Source organism: Podarcis vaucheri (genome assembly GCF_965113315.1).
Source record: "Podarcis vaucheri genome assembly, chromosome: 7".
Taxonomy (NCBI): domain Eukaryota; kingdom Metazoa; phylum Chordata; class Lepidosauria; order Squamata; family Lacertidae; genus Podarcis; species Podarcis vaucheri.
In genome coordinates this window covers 60,460,380-60,481,924 of record NC_138765.1, presented here as the reverse complement: position 1 = coordinate 60,481,924, position 21,545 = coordinate 60,460,380, and the positions used below count along the sequence as shown (strand labels likewise).

The following is a 21,545-nucleotide window of genomic DNA, read 5'->3' as shown; positions in this document are numbered from 1 at the left end:
CCCTGGAGAACCTTTGCTGGGCCGTGTAGGCAATGCTGAGCTAGATGGACCAGTGGTCTGACTCACTATCAGGCAGCTTCCTATTTTTCCAGGAGGGCACTGTTGCTGGCTGAAACCTTAGCAGAAGCTCTTCACGCTGCAACGTTTTGTTGCAGACCCCACCTGTATTAGTAAATACTGGTCGCTTGGCAGAAACAGCAAAAGAGGAATATTGGCTCCACGATCTGCTTCTAGACTTCCTGAAGGTATCTGATTGGCCACTGTCGGAAACAAAATACACTGGGCTAGATGGACTTTTGGTTTGATCCACCAGGGCTCCACATCTTCCACCCCATCTTCACCAGTCTACTTGAACATAATGGATTAAGTAATGCCACAGATGTAAACATGAGAAAGCTGGAATACTTACCCTGACCGAAATCCCCTTTCCCCTCCTTTTTGTATACAGTGGTTTCCTTTCAACAGCAACAAAACCTGAATCCACTGTTGCAGAAATCTATACATTTTAAATATCTGTAGGTGACAACTAGCATAATGCCTTCCAGGTTTTGGATTTCATCGGACAGCAGCATAACAAGACATTGTGTGCTGAAAAGCGGGAGCGCTCTCTCTCTCTCCCTCTCTCATATCCCTCCCCTTTTGTCAAACTTAGCTTTACGCGAGAGGTGGCTAAGATCACACATTGATTTTTATTTAGAACAAGGACTTACTGATCTGTACATGACTTGTAATGAAACTGGCAAATCTCTGAGCAACTAAAGGTTCTTCAAGGCACACGATAAACGCTTGGTGGTCCTGTTTTGTCGCAGATGTGACATGCATTTGATGAAGACTGTCGTTGCCTGTGACAGCTTATGCCACAATGAACTGGATAGATGCTTGCAAAGTGATGTGTTCAGGATGCAGGGAGGAGCAGACTGCACACACAGCTAGAGGTCTGTGACATTTCTATAGGAGATGCCTACATAGCTAAGCAGGCAAGTTGCTTTTCAGCTCTGCAGGCCTGGGTGGGTGCACTGTATAATGTACAGTTACGACCTAAATCAGGGATGGCGGAGAAATTAGATTAAGTTTGCATTTAAAGGAGAAGCTACCTGTTTCACATTTCTCAATACAATGCATGAACTGAAAAGTAGCTGTCCAACATTTGCACCTCTCCAAATTTTGCAATGCTTTTCTGCATTCAAGTGATGTGTACAAAAAAATGTATATACCAGGGTAAAGTGTTCATAAAGATGTGTATATTAGTAAAAATATCAAAGAAAAGTGCATTGTTTTTGGAGATACCGCTTTGCAAAAATAAAAGTGTATATTAGGCAACATTACACACAAAAATGTGTTTATTAGGATAAATTCACACTGAAATAGTGATGAGGATTTTTCTCCCAGGTGGAAACTGATACGGGAATGTGGAGAACTGGAGACTGGAAAAATGAGAAACTGAGTGAAACCAAAGTTGACACGTTCTTTCACCTGTAGGCCTGATACATTTCTACATCATGCAGATGACCTGTAAAGAGTGAGTGAACATAGTGTGGCTGTTGGACAATAAATGCCCAGTGCTGAAGCACCTGTAGCCAGGGGGGTGCAGGGGGGCCGGCCGCACCGGGCACAACATCTGGGGGTTAGGGTTAGGGGGCGCAAATCCAAGGGTTAGGGGGCGCAAATCCACGGGTTAGGGGGCGTAAATTACTTGCCTTGCCCCGGGTGCTGACAACCCACGCTACGCCACTGCTTGTAGCATTTGGAAATGTATTCTTAGTCATTCGTTCTGAAGGTGTTCTGCAGGTGTGCATTTTTAACTACGGATGTTGGGGAAACTCTTTTCTAATAATACTATTAAGCGTACCTAGCAAAGCACAGGCAGGTTTGTTTCCACCACAGGCTGCTGTGTGTGTGAGAGAGAGGCTTCCTTTTTCCATACACTCCTTCTCCAGCGTTTCTCCCCATCCTCATTGTTCGCATTTTAGGTTGGAGTACTATGGAGTTTGAAATCCCATTTGCAAACAAACGGCGAGTCATTAGCCATGAAGAAACGGAGATTATTGTGAAGGGTGGGAGAGGTGGGGTGCGTGGAATGTAATCCTGCTTCATTCTCTCGCAGCCATGAATAACCGATACACATGTCTTTCCACCGTGGAAGTTATGCGATTAATGGAAGCCATTCTGTCGGTTGAGTTGCCACTTTCAGTGGATGCTTACCATCAATCTGCATCTTGTATAATCGACTTCCTTTTTTTGCAAAAAGAAGAGAATCAAAATCAGAGCTTGCCTTAGGAATTAGGGTCTCCTGAATTTGGCCCATAGAGTCACAATGTTAGTGGGACCTCGAAGATCAGCTAATCCAGTAACCCAACCAGTACAGGAGATCTGCTGATCTAGCACACCTCCAATCAGCCCTAGCAAGCATGGCCAGTGGCCACAGACGATGGGAGTTGTAGTTCAGCAAAATCTGGAAGGCCAAAGGTCCCCCAATACCTGCTTTATATTAAGCCCCTGTTTGGAAACAGTCTAAAATACACCTGCAAAACAAATGGAGGAAGGAAACCCATATGAAGCATTATATTCACGACTGGCGAGATGTTATGAGATGGCCAACCAAACATATGTTGTGCCTCAGTGGGAGTCTTGTTTATCTTTATTTTTTAAGAACCCACCTTCCTCAATGTGCAGCTCCTCTGTCTCATTCGTGTCTCTAGAGGATGCCGGTGAATGGCCTCCTATCTCCTTATTCTTCCATCCACTTGGTGGTGTAATATGCAAAGGAAAAATGGACCCGTCGCATTCAGCATTTCCGCATTAATGAAATGTGGATTTCTATTTCAGATAATGTAACTTGCTGGATTATTTAATAACCCTGGAACTTGTTAAGAGCTCGGCTAAGCTGCTGAGTTATTAAAGTGGGAAGAAATAGTCTTTCAAACAGTTGTTTTATGAGGAGTCTCTGTAGTCGTTGGCTTTGAGTTTATCCAGTGATAAAGCTATTTGCTAAGGTTGCCATTTTACTTCATTATGGCAAAATCACTTATTTGGGAAATAATGGAGAAATCAAAACTTTTTTATATTAAAAAGTTAGAGGAGATTAAAAAAACCCCACATTTTGCCTATTTATTTCTCAGCATTCATAAGCTGTGCTAAGAGGAGAGGGTTTGAGATTCAAAGGTGGAAGCCACACCTTCTGTTCAGGAAACTCTAAACCAGTTCAGAGGTGTACCTAGGCTCCCTGGGACCCCTGGCAAGGAGCAGTATCTGCATCACATTCCCTTGTGCCCTTGGCAATCGCCAGCTTGTCCTTCACAATTTTTGTGCCCTCTTGGACCTGCATCCTTGGCGGGGACCAACCTGACCAATCCCTAGGTGCATCCCTGCCAGTTGCACAGGTAGTTCAGGTGGTCAGGGCATGATGCTAATAACCTCAACGTGGCAGGCTCAATCTCCAAGTGGGTAGGAATGTGCAGGCTCTCCTTCCAAGGGAGGCAGAGGAATAGAGGAGGCTACATAACCCCATCAAACCATTGGTCCATCTTGCTTAGTATTGTCTCCATCAGGGGTAGCCAACATTGCACCCTCCAGATGTTGTTGGACACCAGCTTCCAGCATCTCCAGTTGATATTACCAAGGGACAGGGATGGTGGTAGTTGGAGTCCAACAGCAACTGGAGGGCACCCTGGCCTACACCTACGGGCAATGGATTTCCAAGGTCTCAGACAGGGGTCTTTCCCAGTCCCACCTGGGGAGGACAGAGATTAAACCTAGAACCTTCTTCACGGAAAGAATGTGCTATGAACTGTGAGTCTTCTCCAGAGAGGCATACAGTGGTACCTCGCAAGACGAATGCCTCGCAAGACAAAAAAACTCGCTAGACAAAAGGGTTTTTTGTTTTTTGAGCTGCTTCGCAAGATGATTTTCCCTATGGGCTTGCTTGGCAAGACGGAAACGTCTTGCAAGTTTGTTTCCTTTTTCTTAACACCGTTAATACAGTTGCGACTTGACTTTGAGGAGCAACTCATAGAACGTGGTGTGGTAGCCTTTTTTGAGGTTTTTAAAGACTTTGGTGATTTTTGAAGCTTTTCCAAAACTTTCCTGACACCGTGCTTCGCAAGAAGAAAAAAATCGCAAGACGACAAAACTCGCGGAACGAATTAATTTCGTCTTGCAAGGCACCACTGTAGTTCAGTGGTGGATAACACTGTCAGATTCAAAAACAGAACAGCTTTACACCTTTTACTCTCTAGGTCAGTGGACCTAAAGCCCAGGGCAGTTTTCTTTTTTAAATTCTAATACAGTGGTACCTCAGGTTAAGTACTTAATTCATTCCAGAGGTCCGTTCTTAACCTGAAACTGTTCTTAAACTGAAGCACCACTTTAGCTAATGGGGCTTCCTGCTGCTGCCATGCCGCCGGAGCCCAATTTCTGTTCTTATCCTGAAGCAAAGTTCTTAACCTGAAGCACTATTTCTGGGTTAGTGGAGTGTGTAACCTGAAGCGTATGTAACCTGAGGTACCACTGAATGGGGAAGCATTCAGACATGTGGTCCCTTAACTGCAGTCTCAAATGTAAAACTCAGCAAAAGCTAAGCCATATGACTCTCTTGATCACCAGCAACACAACCTCTTCTGGTTACTCTCAGAAACAATGACTGATCTGTCATGTGCAGCTGCTCCACATTTTGTGCAAATTAATTTATTGAGTTATTTGACAGCTATTTGAAATCTTTCCTGGAAATTGGACTACCCATTTACCCCATTTAACAACAACAGCAACAGCATATCAGACACTAGTATGGTTATCATTCTCTCTCTCTCTCTCTCTCTCTCTCTCTCTCTCTCTCTCACACACACACACACACACACACACACGGCAAAGCTGCTTAGCACCTCTAAAAAAAACCCACACCTGTGTGCCTGGTAATCACATAATGCTAAACCGTTGTTTATGGGTTATTAAACCATGGCTTAGCATTCTGTGTGAACTTTGAAGCTTAACTATGGTTTGTTTACTGGTGACAATGTATTGTTGTTGGTTTGTGAACTTTGGTTTGTTTTAACTATAAAAGGTAAAGGTACCCCTGCCCGTACGGGCCAGTCTTGACAGTCTCTAGGGTTGTGCGCTCATCTCACTCTAGAGGCCGGGAGCCAGCGCTGTCCGCAGACACTTCCAGGTCACGTGGCCAGTGTGACAAAGCTGCTCCAGCGAACCGGCACCAGAGCAGCACACGGAAACGCCGTTTACCTTCCCGCTATAAAGCGCTACCTATTTATCTACTTGCACTTAAGGGTGCTTTCGAATTGCTAGGTGGGCAGGAGCTGGGACCGAACGACAGGAGCTCACCCCGCTGTGGGGATTCGAACTGCCGACCATGCGATCAGCAAGTCCTAGGTGCTGAGGTTTTACCCACAGCGCCACCCGCGTCCCTCGTTTTAACTATAGCTTGATGTTATGTGTGAACCCAGCATGCTTCCTTAACCATGGTTTGTTGACCACCCCCTCCCAGACTCTCACCAAATCACAGTCTTCATAAGGCAAGAACAGCTGCAAAACAAGACAAACTTTGGAGAAACAAGCCATAGTTCTTAAACAACCCATAGCTTACATGACAGCTAAGCCTTGTGGTCTGGATATTGTACACAGGTCCCACTATCAGAGCACTTGTTATGTGAAATTTCAGTTATCCAAGCACAAATAATTATTCCCAAACCTTTCTACATGAATGGCTGATTCAGATATCCGAACAGCTGGAGTTTGCCCATTTCCTTACTTGCTGTGCTGGTCAATGGCAGCCATTTCAGGCAGATCAGCCAAATCAGGGAATAGGAGAAATTGGGCAAATTGGTTTTTCCTTTCTTTTGCCTGTTGGCTGTAGCAGTTTGGGGCAGAAACCGTGCAGACAGAGAGGGGAAAATCAGGCAAATCATAGATTAGAAATGTTTCCATAGGAAATAATAGAAATTGTCAGCTCACCTAATGAATGATTTTCTGGGAACGCATTGTATTGAGAAAGCAGGACCTGTGTTTACTATAAATTTTCAATGGGGGCCTGGCAGACTTTTGCATGCAGGCTAAAATAGGGTTAAACATACATTCACTAATGGTATGTAGAAGCCCAAAGAGATAATCTGTCAAAAACTTAGACGCATCATCATTGCACTAGTGTGGAAGACAGTCATGCAGTCTTTGGTTGGTTTACATACCAGAAAGCAGCGAAGAATCTGAGCTTTGGAAATTCATAGTTGACATTGTAACATGTGTAAGACTTCGCCGCAGTGTGAATTCCTTTGAGCGTCAGTTTCTTTTAGAGGGGATTAATTGCCACAGATGCTCCAGGCCCTGGAAATAGCTCTGAACACACCACACAGATTAATTTCAACTGTTGACTGTGTGTGTGTGTGTGTGTGTGTGTGTGTGTGTAAGTGGAGACCCATGCAGTTTCATGAAGGGCGTTGTTTTGTCTGAAATGCCTTCTTTGCTGTACAGTACTGTTATTTCTTTTGTTTATGCAGCATGATGAAATTGCATGACACTCTTCCAAAGTAAAGGAAAACAGGTCTCTGCCACAAAGGACTTACAATCTGGGATGGGACACATGTGAGGAAGGATTGTGGGTCAGTGGTAGAGCACACACTTCACATGCAGAAGGTTCGATCCCCAGGAAGGGGTGGGAGAGATGGGTGCTGAAATCCCGGAGTGCTGCTGCCAGTCAGTGTAGACTATACTGAGCTAGATGGTGCCATGGTCTCACTGAGTGTTCTTGGGCCCATGTCTTGCATGCAACTCTGCCCCCCCCATTTCAGCCATTTGGTTGGCATGTTTGGGTCGTTCTGCAGCACGTTTCCCACTGCATGGGTGTATCTGCTGTTCTGCCTATGCAATGGGGCAGAATCCTAAAGCCCCTCAGCTGGCAGATCTTCATTCCAGGATTACATAGGAAGCTACCTTGCACCAATTCAGAGCATTGGTCCATCTAAGCCCAGTACTGTTTGCACTGACTAGCAATGGCTCTCTAGGGCAGGGGTAGGCAACCTAAGGCCCGGGGGCCAGATGCGGCCCAATCGCCTTCTCAGTCCGGCCCACAGATGGTCCAGGAATCAGCATGTTTTTACATGAGTAGAATGTGTGCTTTTATTTAAAGTGCATCTCTGGGTTATTTGTTGGGCATAGGAATTCGTTCACATCTTTTTTTCAAAATATAGTCTGGCCCACCACACGGTCTGAGGGACGGTGGACCGGCCCACAGCTGAAAAAGGTTGCTGACCCCTGCTCTAGAGTTTGAGACAGGGGTCTCTCAGAGCCTGGCCTGGAGATGGAAATTGGGACCTTCTGCTTGCAAAACAGATACTCCCCTTTCCCAATGACACCCTGGATCCTCTATAAATTCTACAAGCAATCTCTGCAATCTGCCCAGAAATCTCTTCTTCTCTGTTCCTTTTTATTACCCTTCCTCATTGTTTGTAGATCCACAAATAATTGTTAACCTTTTGGGGCTTTAAGTTTGTTACTTATGACCCTTAAGCCATTTTTGAAATAATTATTTTCAGGGATGAAGCTCCTCTCCACCATAGGAATGCCATGCATCTATTTACCCCCTGACATATACAACCTGGAACCAAGCTTTTAAAATGGCTCGCAGGGTGATTTCACCTTCTTAACCATCTCAGATAGCACTCTGTCACCATGCAGCTTCCCATCTTGGTATAGAGTTTATTTTATATACAGTGGATGGCCATTTCTGTTTCCAGCCCCTGTATGTGTTGGTGGAGCGCTTATAAGCATTCCCCACCCTGTTACGCCCTTTTAGTGATGTGTTGATTTATCGTTTCAGGTCATTTCTGAGTTTGCGCCATGCGTGTGCGCGCAGTCTCACACCTTTCAGGCACACATTAATCGGTTGTTGCCTGTAATACCAATATACAATGCACAACTGCGATGTATTTACAAATATTTGCAATGCATATTTAGAACAGAGGTGCCCTATTTTCCATTCACTGGAAGCTTTCTGATACCTGGATCTTTCTGACCTCACATCAGGGAGTTCCCTGTAAAGAAGGATTAACCGCTAAACCTCTCTGGGAATTGTAGCTCTGTGAGAGGAGGGTCTCGTAACAACTCTCAGCAGCCTTAACAAACTACAGTTCCCAGGATTCTTTGCGGGGAGCCATGACTGCTTAAGGTGGCATAATGCTGCTTTAAGCATGTGGTGTGAATGTGGCCTTACTCTGACTCTTGACTTGACTCTTCAGCTCTCCTCCCTAGAGCAACTTCTGGATCCCAGCGGTCCCCCAGCAGCTGCAGTTGGCAGGCATGTTAGCCCAAGTTGCCCAGCATGGAACTAGGCACACATAACATAGCACAGTAAGCTGTGATAAACAGACTGTGCATTGTGGCTATTTTGCAAGAAGGAAGTATGGGGCAATGGCTGTTGTTGTTTTTAAGAAGAATCTGCTTTCCTCCCTCAAGTTGCCTCTTTTGATCAGCTTCTGCTGTGCCTATTTCCATGCCCACCAGAGAGACAGAAGGCAGTTTCTCCAGTTTTCATGACAAAGGTCTTGCTATAACAAGGTATTTTGCAGTCTGGGGAGGGCGGGTGGCGGAGGTGGAGGAAGGATGGGTAAGAGCACTGCTCTCTAGCAAAGGACTCTCTGACAAACTCTCAGCTTAGTTGTGTTGATTTGCAGGACTAGGAGGGCAGTCCAGAGCAGGAAAGGGCAGGGAGAGAGGCGGCTTTGCTAGCGATATCAAGATCAGAGGAGTGCAAGGAATGAAAGCAACGGGGAGAGAGGAAATGAGAGAGGAAACCTCTCCAGCACCTCATCATAATGATCGCAACTCCACGCTTAATATTTCTCCCCTCGCTTTGACACGGAAAGCGACAGAACATTTTCTCCCCTCCTCCCTTAGCGCATTGCAACTGTGTTCTGTTGTAGGAGGGGAAAGGTTCAAACTAAAGATTTCTCACCCACAGAATTATATTATCGCCGTTACGTGGCAAGTCCTAACCGTGTCCTTTATTATTTATTTGAAAGTATTTCTGGACTTCTTTATATTTCAAAAATCTCAGAGTGGCGTACACTATGTACAATATGAAAACAAGGTCCAGTGAAGCAAAAATATAAGCTGAAGCAGTGGACATTCAGGTTGCGAACGTGATCCGTATGGGATGCACGTTCGCAACCTGCAGCATTCGCAACCCACATCTGTGCACGCGCAGGTTGCGATTTGGCGCTTCTGCACATGCGCGACCGCCGAAACCCAGAAGTAACCCGTTCCAGTAACTCCGGGTTTTGGCAGTCTGTAACCTGAAAAAACACAACCTGAAGTGTCTGTAACCCGAGGTATGACTGTAATAAACAGTATAAAACAACAGTATAAAAGCATATAAAAGCATGGAAAGGCAAATAAAAGAGATCAAGGGGATTCATGCACCAAAAGGGTCTGATCTCTTGGGTCAAAAAAACAAAAAAAAAAACAAAACACAAGTCTTCACAAGATGTACAGGTTTATTGCCTTTTACTAGGTGCAGTTTGGAGTCCCATGAAATTTCATACATCAGTGTAGCTATTTGTCATGAGCCCCATGAAAACCTCTTGGCAAGATTGGTCAGAGGAGGTGGAGAATTGGGATGAGACTAATGAGACTGTCGAGCAACATCCTGACCACAACACAGCCTGACCTCCCAGTGGTGGAGAGAATTGATGGAGTTAGCCCCAGCTCTGCCCACTGAGGGTGTGGTAGACCTGACAACTGAGGAGGCATGCAAGCTTGACTTGGCCAGTGAATCGGGCTGGCAGACGTAATCCCCAAGGATCCTCCAGCAGACCTGTCGGTGTGAGTAACCTCAGTCTATTCGCAGGAGTGCCCACTTTCTTGCCCAGTACCATTGCTTTGGACTAGAATTGCACCAATAATTTTGTTCACCATGCCTTCCGAAAAGAGAGCCAAGAAGGCGCGTTAGGCGTTGAGGCAATTACCACAATCACACCATAAATTTAAAGCACTATGATACCATTTGAAACAGGCAAGGCTTCCCCCAAAGAATTCTGGGAGCTGAAATTTATTAAAGGAGCTGAGAGTTGTTAGGAGACCCCCCCCATTTGCCTCACAGAGTTACCATTCCCAGAGTTCCCTGGGAAGAGGGATTGATTGCTAAACCCAGGTGCTTAGGGAGAGTCTTCACACTGAAGATGAGCTGTTTGTTTTCAGGATCAAGCTTTGAGGCTTAATGGGGTGGATGGCACCACTGGCCTAGAAAGACCTCAGCATAATGCAGCTCCCTAACTTCCTATCTGGCCAGAGTGGTCTGTCTCTCCCCTGGCAGGTTTTTGGGTGGGAAAGAAGAGGACCACAGAGATATAAAGGGAGTGGCAGAATGAGAGGGGGCAGTGATGGCCTCCTTAGGTAAAGACGAGAAACTAGATTCAGTTTGCATTTGAAGGCAAACCTACCCAATTCCCACTTACTGAAGTACACAGAGGGAATACTGTTACAATATGCAAACCAAAACACAGAAATCCTTTGAAATTTGCACTTCTCTAGATTTTGCAATGCAGTTCTGCAGCCGAGACTATATGAAAGGACACCGGGTGGTATGCAGCTAAGTTTTACTCAGACCCACTGAAATTAACAGATTTAACTTTCTCATGCTCATTATTTTTAAGGGGACTACTCTGAGTAAATCTTAACTGCACACCGCCCAATATACTAAAGTATGCAGATAAATGCAGATGCTAGTAAAAATAACATACACGATTTAGGGGAATTTGCTTTGCAAAAATGTGTATATTAGGAGAAATTCGCACTAAAATACTGACGAATTTTCATGAGGACTTTTTTTTAAAAAAAGCTGATGTGGAAATGTGGAGACATGAATTTAAGACTGGAGAAATAAGAAACTGAAATGGACAGATTCAACCATCCCTAGGCCTCACCTGCCACTCCAAAAGGTGACCTCAGGAGCACAGCAAAATGGTTACACCTGTTTTAAACTGTTCATCGTATAGATTACTATAGCAGCCATGGCCAGGATTACTGGGGTAGTTGGGTGAATGGGTTGACGTTTGTTTTTCCTGGCTTCGTAAGACTGCAGTTTTGGAGATTTGCAAGAGTTCAGGGAAGCTTCCACTGCAAGCCACATCTGATCTGGTGGAAATCCGGCTGAGTTCAACTGTCCTCCCAAACCTGCCATCTCCGTGGTGCTTCCCCAGTGGCATAGACACGTCTCGTTTACATCTCTCATTCCGTTACTAGCGCATTAGAGCCCAGTAACAAAGATTGACAGTATCAATAATATGTAAATTCGTCTTTTTAATATCTTTTCTCTCCCTAGGAATGTTTGACATCACCCAGGGAAAAACAACAAACGCGTTTCATGTAGTCGCAGATCAGAGCATCTCTCCCTCTCTCCCCCTCTCCCTCCTTTCTTCTCCTTCTTCTTTAAACGTATCAATCATTGTATTCTGACATTGCGAGGAAATGTTCTGATTGGAGATATTTATGTCGCCAGTTATTAAAACGAGACAATTGCAATTAGGCGCACAGTGACGGCTTCTTATCTTCCAAATCATTTTGTCCTCAGATGAAACAACTTCCCTTTCTGCCCCCCTGTACATGTCCCCCCTTCCTCTCTCTCTCTCTCTCTGTGTGTGTGTGTGTGTGTGTGTGTATGCATGCGCGCCAGCTTAAGCTGTCAAAACCGGATTCAGTAAATAGGAAGTGCTGTTCTTCCCTGCAAAAGCTTTAGAAATTCCAAATGAAGTGTTTAATTATATAATTACCAAACAGACCGCCTCAGGTTAAATTCATTAGTGTTTCACCGGATTGCTTTCAGTGACTTCCCCGAGTACCCTCTTTTGCTTCTGGTAATAGAAACTTGTGGAAGCAGATTGCACCAATCGTTTCTCTCTGTCTCTCTCTCTCTCTGCGATTGCCTAGGTGTTCTTGCAACTTTTTTTTTTTTGAGGGTGACACATAAAAGACAAAAAAAACCCCAAATCAACAAACCTGCCAGCCGGCCATTGTCGCTTTGAAGAAACTGTTTCAATCACTTTGCGTCGTCTTTATGTCAGTTTGCCAGATGGCTTGGGTCTTTCTGAGGTCCTGTACCAACGGGGCTTACAGAGTGCTGTTAAAGCTTCAAAGCCGCTTTTTAATCTTCCCGAACATCACAGGGGCTGCGAAAGTGACTTGGGCTCCCTGAAGTCTCTCCTACAAAAGAGGCCAAGCGAGCCTGGAAATGAAAGCCAGATAAAGGGATTGCGGGAATAAGAAACAGAGGGAAAAGAGCAGTGGTTAGTCTTTCTTGTAGCGTTTCAAAAGGAATTCTAAGACAAATTATGGCTCTGGGTGTTTCCAGCCCCCACTCTTCCCCCCCATCCCCACCCCACCCCGGAAAGAAAAAGGACTGATACAGCGAAGAGATGCTGAGGCAGAATATTTTGACCCAAAGAACCCTTAACCTTGTATGAAGTGAAAAACAATGAAAGCACCTCTTTTTAAAATCATCTTAAGACAGTGTCCCTTGCATAATTACCAGTGTGCATGTAAAGGAAAGAAGGAAGAGGTTGTGTTCTCCACTCACCTTGCCAGCGGCAATGTTAATAATGAGGTCTTGGTTTTGATTTTAGGGGTTGTTATGGACTGTTTTGGGTTGTTGTTTTTGTTTTTTTAAGAACCTCTTTCCTTAGTCTGTCTGCATTGCCACACTGAACGATGTCGTCCTCAGATGTTCATGACATTTGACGACAGTTGTGTTTATTCGATGTGGCACTCGATCTGAAGAAGTACACCTTTCTTCTACAGATAAAGGGCTGGCTGATATTGCAGTTGTTTGGGGGGTTTTGCCTCCTTAAAATGCCTAAGTTCATCCTCCTTGCACAAATAAATACTTGCAATGTGTTTTGAGCAGTGAACACGAGCTGAAATGAGAAACTGGAGACTGGTTGACCTTTAGACCGCATTTAATGGCACACTAAATACTGGTTGCCCCCATGTGAGCTTAACATTTTGGTTGTGTCTGGTTGAGCTAAGAGCTTAATGGCTGTTTGGAAGCTTCCAGAACCCAGCAGCCCATTGTAGGCATTCAGGAGTAAAGATACCAGTTGTCCTGGTGTCTGCAATGGTCCTCTTCACATGATGAAAGAGACATTGGATTTTGACTTAGGAGGGTTGGCAGAGGAAGCTGTCATCTCTTCAAGGGGTGCAGAGTTGGAAGGGACCCTAAGGGTCATCTGGTCCAGTTCCCCACCATGCAGTAATCACAGCTAAATAATCCCTGACAGATGGCCACCCAAACGCCAATGAAGGAGAGTCCACCACCTTCTGAGGGAGTCTGTTCCACTGCCAAACAGCTCTTACCATCAGATAGTTCTTCCTCATGTTTAGTTGGAATATCCTTCCTTGTTCCATTGGTTCAGCTCCTACCTCTGGTGCAGCAGAATACAAGCTTGCTCCATCTTCAATAGGCCAACCCTTCAGATATTTGAAGTTGGCCAAGATCCAGGGCCAGCATCAGGAACTGGCAGGGTCAGGAATGTGCTGAGGGGGCCACAACCCTCCAGGGGGCCTGTTGACAAGAGCCCCTGCTCTTCAGTGTTGCACCCTGCCTGCTTGACTCTCATTCTGATCCAGGGCAACAGTTCCAGAGAGATGGAGGAGGCACAATAGATGCCACTGCTTGCTTGTTCATTGGCAAGGGAGCAGGTGGAAATAGTGAGGAAAATGAGGATGGTAATTATGGTGGTGAGGAAGCAAATTCCTCAAGAGAGCGGGATCAGGCCATGGGTAGGCAAACTAAGGTTCGGGGGCCGGATCTGGCCCAATTGCCTTCTAAATCTGGCCTGCGGACATTCTGGGAATCAGCGTGTTTTTAAAAGAGTAGAACTGGGTTGGCCTGCTGTATTACCTCAAAAGGCCCCAGTCGCCTAGGCTGCTCCTCCCAATCCCTGGACACTCTCTGGAATCCCTCTGGCTTTCGCTCTCCCTCTCCAGTACTGATGGCAGTTCCCTGACAGTAACCTTTTATTTAAAATGCATCTCTGGGTTATTTGTGGGGCATAGGAATTCTTTCATGCCCCCCCCCAATATAGTCCGACCCACCACAAGATCTGAGGGACAGTGGACCGGTCCCCTGCTGAAAAAGTTGGCTGACCCCTGGGTCAGGCTGTGTGACTTCCCCGGAGTCCCCCCCCCCAAAAAAAAACCCCTGGACCTGGCACTGTATGGCTATTAATATGCTTTGCTCTGGTGATAACAAAAGACCGTGATAAATAATCTTTGGAATGTTCATCTTATATTTTGAATCCTTTTCATATCCCTTGGGGAGGGGGGGGGGAGAATGTATCTTTTTGCAAATGTCTTTGGCTGCAGGAGATAACAAAGTGACTGACTGACCATAGCAGGAGCCGTAGTGATTCCATCGCAATTTGCAAGATCGGTTTGGGGTATGGGGCGGAGCAGGGGCAGCTCCTCCGATTGGTACTGAATGGCTGCCATTTTAAATTTCCCACAGTGCCCTGGAGCAGCTGACATAGCGTTGCTCCAGGGCAACATGGGAGAATTTAAACTGCTTTCCACACCTCAGCCTAGAGACCCAGGGTAGGCATCAGCACCGTTGGGCTCTGTCGGACTGCGCAGGTCCTGTCGCCTTCCCTGCTGCCTGCTCTTCAGGATCTGAAGGGGAGGCTATCCTTCACTTCCTGATAGAAACAAAATTCAGGGAAAGTTTGTGTCTCAGTGGGAGAGCGTCCCAGGTTCAGTCCCTGGCGTCTCCATATAAGGCTGGGAGAGACCTTATGGGGTGGCACAAAGCACGACTGGTGAGGGGCCCGGCCTGGGAAATAGGGATATGAGACAAGGAGATTCCCTAGGGTCAAATAGAAAGGCCCCATTTGACCCTCAGGCCTGAGGTTCCCTACCTTTGTAGTATGGGGTAGCATAGTAGGTATCTTTCTGGAGCTGCTTTTAAAATTCGCTCTGTTCCTAGGTGGAACACATGGATAAGTGTGCTGGATCTTGGAATGGGTAGGATGTTCTGTCCTTCCAGTTGTGCAGGATGAGGTGACTGGCAGCCAGTTTTGCACAAAGAAGCCATTTCCCACATCCCAGGGCTATATCCTGGAAATGGCTAGCACATTGCCAAGGTTCAGCCAGAGGCCAGGAGTTGAGCCAGGGGCGTTGGAGCTGACAAAATAGAGCCAGATTCTGGTTGTAAAGCCCCCCCCCCCAAACAGAGTCTTCTGAGACAAAGGATGACAATGCAACATCCTTGATCCAGAGGAGCATCTTATAGACATATTTCTGGGGCTGGTCCTGGGTTCACCTCTTCTCCTGACTCCTCAGTCTCATCCCCTGGAGAAGACAAATATGAGCCCAGGGTCATGGCTGGTCTGAGCCACCACCGGCAGTCACTCTGGCACTGTGGTGACAAGTTAATCTTGTTGTATATAAAAATGAAGGGTTTTCTGCATTTTAATTCATAGGTGTGCTTCAGCTACCAAGAAGTTGGGACAAAAACATGTACTGGCACTGTCTTTGGGCAAGGACCATGTAAACCAATGTCACTGGTTCCTGGAACCAATGAATTAAGCCCTTATTGGTAAATTTACCTGGAAACTCTGTTATCTTTCATCTCAAGTACCTCCTTGAAGGTAAAAAAAATAAATAACCCTAGCCATGGCAAAATTTTCTCTTGGAGGTAGTAAGAATTAAAAATCCATATGTCTTGCATAAAACACAGTGACTGCCTAGTAATGTCTTTTCCGTATTCTGTACTTTTGAAATTGTTTTTTCGGGTCCTGGGACCTTGATAAAGAATGTGTGTAGTGTCACTGGAGCTCACTTAAAAATAATCATTAACATCCAAACTGAGCCATTATGGATAAATCACCAAACCATGGTTTGACCAAAAGGAGCAGGTCTTGGGCTCACACAGTCTCCTTCCCTTGCATGCTACAACAGTCTATCTATCAGACCTGGTTCACAGCAAACCATAGGGTTTTCTGACACCCAGTTTGGGGGGAAATATTGTTTGCTACAAAGTAGAATTGGTCTGTGCTTCACAGTTCTCACCTTCAAACAAACAATATCTTGCCTGAGAAACATAGCGTTCTCAGCTGAGATGTAATGCCAAACTATTGCTCTACCCAGGCACTTGTCTTTTGTGTCAAATCAACATGCTGGGAGAGAGGGAATATGGACAAACCTGCTTCCTCTACTGTCCCATCGAGCTGGGACAGTTGACATTCATGAACTGGAGGTCAACTTTCTACAACTCTCTGTATTTGTGTTGACCAGCCTTCCTCAAACTGAAGCCCTCCATCTGTCTTGGACAATACAACTCCCATCATCCCTGACCAGTGGCCAGGCTACCTGATACTGCTATGAGCTTGCTTCTCTAAGGCAAAGCATCTGTCTGTCACAGCAGCTTACAAAATCAGTTGTAGGCCAAACATCTGCAGGGCAACATTGAGAAAAGCCGGTGTAGGCTCCCTGTAGCAATATAAGGATGTCCATGGCTGCTAGCCACAATGACAATGTTCTACCTGCATTGTTGGAGGCGGCATGCTTCTGAATACCAGTTGCTGGAAACCACAGGAGAGGAGAGGGCTCTTGTGCTTGGGTCCTGCTTGCTCCCTGCTGTGTTGGCCACGGTGAGAACAGGACGCTGGGCTAGATAGGCCTTTGGTGTGGCCCAGCAGGGCTCTTCATAAGTTCCACAGGGCTCCGAGATGGTTGATGGGTGGGAGCTAACATGCTCCTCTCCCCTGCCTCAAGCGTTAGTGCAGAGGAGAAATGCCTGAAGACAGCTTATGGTTTGTTGCAAACCAGGATGTCAGGAGCAGGTCAGCGATAAAACGCCCGTTGCGTCTGTGAAGTCAACTCTTTATTCAAAGAAAACAAAATAGTGCAGGCTTAGTGATCACAGCAGTTCTTCCCAATAGATCTTGCATCAGGGAAGGAGTTTCAAGGACTGGAGGTCCCTGCCTCCTCACTGCTCTCTAAGGCTCCTCCTGCTGTTCCTTCCCCAGCAGCCTAAGGCTGCTTCGTTTTGTCTCTCTTTACTCCGCCCTCTTCATTTCTCTCTGTGTTCTGGGAGACCAAGGGGTAGGGGAGCTAGTCACAGCAAGAGGTTCCCCAGCCTCCCACCAGTCTTCTGCATCCAGGCAACCCATGACACAGGAAGTCCAGGGAACTGTCAGAACACCCTTGGAAGGACAGAGAGGGAGGTTTGAGAATGGGAGCATGAGGAAAGGGCCCAGATGGTCAAACGATGGTTTGGCTTCCCATTGCTTCACCAGTATGTTTCAGGGGAAAGGGATGGGCTATGGACTTCTACATTTCGGAACATATACTCCCCTGTTCTCTTTTTCCTCTCTCTTTTTTAATCATCTCATTTTCCATAAGGATGTAATTTGCAGCCCTCTTTTTTACTTTTTAACAATTAACACCTTCCCAACCCCCTCCCCCCAGTTATTTTACCCACAAAAGAAGCCAGCGTCTCTTTGCTTCCATGCACAGATCCCAAATGTAGGTCATACAATCTAATAACTTTCAGCCCCTCGCTGACAAAGTTTCATGCGAAAGAAAAGAGAGGAGAAGAAGAAGAAGTAGGGGGGGAAAACCTAGAAAAAGAAACACACAATAACTTGGCTTTGACCTTGCACTCTTCAAAAAGGAAGTTACTTCTGAGCCACAAACATCAAAAAGAATAAATAATTGTTTTTCTTTTTTGTTGTTATGATATGGATCATCTGAGCAGTTAGTGGTAAGCAAGCCGCCTTTGATATGGTTTAGATGCCCTGGTGCTCGGCCCTCTATTTATGTCAGCGTGTTCCTGTTCCCACACCAGGAAAGTAGAATCCCTTGATTAAATTCATATTTGTTTTAATCTTTCCCTGTGTCTGATCTCAAGCTCAAAGATTCTAATGAAAAAGTAACACGTCCTGCTGGGTTTAGTGCTGATGTCAGGCATTCATGTGTTTGTCCTGTTCTAACCTGATAATGCCAGAAAAAGCTCAGAACCCCAAACGGCTCAAAATTCCAGCCGGTTCGAAAGACAAAAGGTATTTGGGTATTTCATGTGGGGTGTTTCCCCCACCTCCATACAAGGCCACAGGCCTCTTTTTGGTGGTGGTCTCTCTTTTTATAGCTATAAAAAAATGTTTTGTTTGTAGAAGTAGCAAGAAAGGAGGAAGAAAGAGAACCCCGATAAACAACAATTTATAAAATATCAACTGGCCACAACAGGGAGTTTAATTAATCTGACCCAGGATGTAATTTTGTATGCAGGGGACATTCATGTGTAATCTGTAGGAGTGAGAAGAAAAGAAAATCGATGGGCATAAGAAGGAATGATAAGGAAGAGAGAGGTTGTTTAATTAGGCTGGCCCTCTTTTGGAATATTTATGTAAATGTTTGAGACTTTTCCAGGAGTGTTAGAGCTGCTTGAGTACTCGGTTTTGTTGCTCTTTGCAATTACCAAACCAACTTACGCAACTTAGGCCAAATTCACACCATCAATTTAAAGTACTATGATACTACTTTGAACCGTCATGGCTTCCCCCAAAGAATTCTGGGAGATGTCATTCATTGAGGGTACTGAGAGTTGCTAGGTGTCTCTGAGCAACCCTCAGAACCCTTAAAAAACTACAGCTCCCAGAATTCTTTAGAGGATGCCACAACTGTTCAAAGTGGTAAAGGTAAAGGGACCCCTAACCATTAGGTCCAGTCGTGACCGACTCTGGGGTTGCAGCGCTCATCTTGCTTTACTGGCTGAGGGAGCCAGCGTACAGCTTCTGGATCATGTGGCCAGCATGACTAAGCCACTTCTAAATGGAACACCATCCAATAATCTGGCTGCTGCATTGGTTGTTCCTGCCACTATCCTTAGGGAGGTGACCATTTTGAGAGAAGCGAGAAAGAACTGCAGCTATTAAAGAAGTTTCCTTAAACAATTTTCCAGACGTCCTCGTCGTTATCCTTGCAGGGAGACACACATTCGCTTTAGAAATCAGACCGGGATATGTAGGAGTAGCTCATCTCTTGACAAGCAGAACTACCCAGCAGACCCAAACATAATCCTGCCAGGGAAGAGAGGAGGAGAAAGCGGTGGCAGGGAAACTGAAACACAGGCCTCTAATGTTTTTGGCAGACGTGTCTGCTCCTACAAGTGGGCGCGTAGGCAAGTTGAGATTACGGCCTGTGTTTCCAAAGACGTGTGCAGTGGGGGTGATGCTGAGCGCGCCTGATAGCAAATAATAGGATTTATACTTGTATCTCTTACTCGCCGCTTTGAAAATGCATCTCTGCAAGCGGGAAAATGCTGAGCTGTACAGAATTTAATCGGATGATGCCAACATAAACTGCTTCTCCTCATCCCCCACGTTAAGCTGGAGGTCAGAGCAGTCATTTCTGCTACATTGACACCACCAAAAAAAACCATACACAAGGTGTTTTGCTTCCAGAACTGGCCAGTACAGTCATACCTCGGGTTACAGCCGCTTCAGGTTGTGTTTTTTTGGGTTACGGACCGCCGGAACGGGTTACTTCCGGGTTTCAGCGGTCACGCATGTGCAGAAGTGCTGAATCGCAACCCACGTGTGCGCAGACGCGGGTTGTGAACGTGCATCCCGCACGGATCACATTCGCAACCCGAGCATCCACTGTACTCACTAGGGCTAGGGACAGGGGGGAAGAATTTGATTCAGTTCACACTGAAAGGTGAACCAACCCAGTTACCATTAGGTTTGGGTGAATATGTCAATTTTGGGTTCTCATTTTTTCAGCCCTATGATGTACAGTGGTGCCCCGCAAGATGAATGCCTCGCAAGACGAAAAACTCGCTAGATGAAAGGGTTTTGTGGTTTTTGAGCTGCTTCGCAAGACAAATTTCCCTATGGGCTTGCTTCGCAAGACGAAAACGTCTTGCGTTTTTTGCAAGTTTGTTTCCTTTTTCTTAACACCGTTAATACAGTTGCAGCTTGACTTCGAGGAGCAAGTCATAGAACGCGGTGTGGTAGCCTTTTTTGAGGTTTTTGGTGATTTTTTAAGCTTTTCCAAAAGTTTTCCGACACCGTGCTTCGCAAGACGAAAAATTCGCTAGACGAAAAAACTCGCGGAATGAATTAATTTCGTCTTGCGAGGCACCACTGTATGTTTCCACATCAGCTTGAGATTTATTTATTTTTAGTATTCATAAGCATTTTTGTGTGAATTTCTACTAATACACACATTTTTATTGCAGTTTTGCCCAGTGCATACATTTTTGCAAAGCAATTTCCCCTAATGTAATGCATTTCTGTATGTTATTTTCACCAATAAATGCATTTATATGCACATTTTATCCTACTACATAGATGTTTAAGGGCAGTCACATTGAAAAGTACATTTGATATTTTGTGGAACTTATGTGACCCATATGTTCAGATTCAGGGTCAGATTCTTCTACCTGCTTCTCAACAACCAGTGTTGATCCTGCCTCCATCTCCTAGGACTCAGAAACACCAGCACAAACCCACCTTGCAAGCTCAACCCACCCTGAGGATTGCCCAGTCTCATGACTACAGCCATTTGCTATGCTAAGTGTTGTGCCTGTCCTGTCCTTTGAAGCAAGGTGCAGAGGACATGTTGCTTGTTGGACTAGCGCCTTAGCTTGCACCTAGCTAGGTATCTCATCCTCTTACACACCTGCTGTACCTTGTAACTGTGCCTTGCCTATGTACCACTCTTATTTAAGCATTAAAGTCTTTGGCAGAAGCCGAGCTGGGAGCTGGAGTTCTTCTTCTGGCAGTGAATTCCAGGACACTTGGAAACCCATTGGCTGACGTGTACTAAGCAAGACAGAAGAAATTAATATGTGCACCAATTTCAGCAAGTGATTATGTGTACCATATGTCCATAGAGCTCAAAAATCTTTGCCAGTCTCCTGCCTGTTATTGGCGCAATCCTACTGAAACTACCATCAGCATTTGGAACTGTTTATCTGTCTCATGGATGTTGAAAGTTTGCTGCAAGCAAGGATTTTACAATGCTCCATCGCCAATGGGCATCACCAGCAGTAAACCTGAAAGCTTGAAAGGAAACCACACTGTCCTTCTTAGCAAAGCTTGTTAGTTACAAAGCATGCAGGGCAAAGGGATGGAGCCTTATTTCATATGAGGTACTACAGGCTACATCTCTCTATCTCTCTCCTGATACTTTCTCCAGATGAGCAGCTTGGGATAACATCACTAGAGTTATAAGATCATAAGAACGCTGCTGGATCATGCCAAAGGACTGTCTAATCATAAGAGCATAGGAAGTTGCATTATACAAATTCAGACCATTGGCCCATCTAGCGCAGTACTGTCTCCTCTGACAGTGGAGGACATACACCCTTGCGCAAATTAATTGAAACAAAACATGTTTTCTATCTTACCCATAATCCTGTGCTCAAAACAAACACGAAAAGTCAGTTGATCATTATGGTGTCGGAAGCCTGCAGCCAATAGAAAGAATGATGCGCTCGCCACAATATATTGAGGTTCTACGAAAGAGAGTTATTCCAGAGTTGGAAA

General features: G+C 45.4%; 2 long non-coding RNA genes across 3 annotated transcripts in view; one reads left to right on the top strand and one right to left on the bottom strand.

Moving 5' to 3' along the window:
• Positions 1-21,545, top strand: part of LOC309537871 — a 95,057-nt gene that overhangs the window by 2,058 nt on the left and 71,454 nt on the right. The window contains exon 2 of the long non-coding RNA XR_014222020.1: positions 20,416-20,573. This is a non-coding gene — a long non-coding RNA (uncharacterized lncRNA). The remainder of the gene's footprint in view (positions 1-20,415; positions 20,574-21,545) is intronic.
• LOC309537889 lies at positions 1,743-13,120 on the bottom strand. 2 transcript variants are annotated; one of them, XR_014222041.1, is made up of 4 exons: positions 12,572-13,120; positions 11,995-12,220; positions 6,192-6,339; positions 1,743-2,232 (listed from the first exon to the last, which is right to left on the bottom strand). It is a non-coding gene; the product is annotated as an uncharacterized lncRNA (long non-coding RNA). The 2 variants fall into 2 exon arrangements; XR_014222042.1 differs by lacking the exon at positions 12,572-13,120 and having other exon boundaries at positions 11,995-12,343.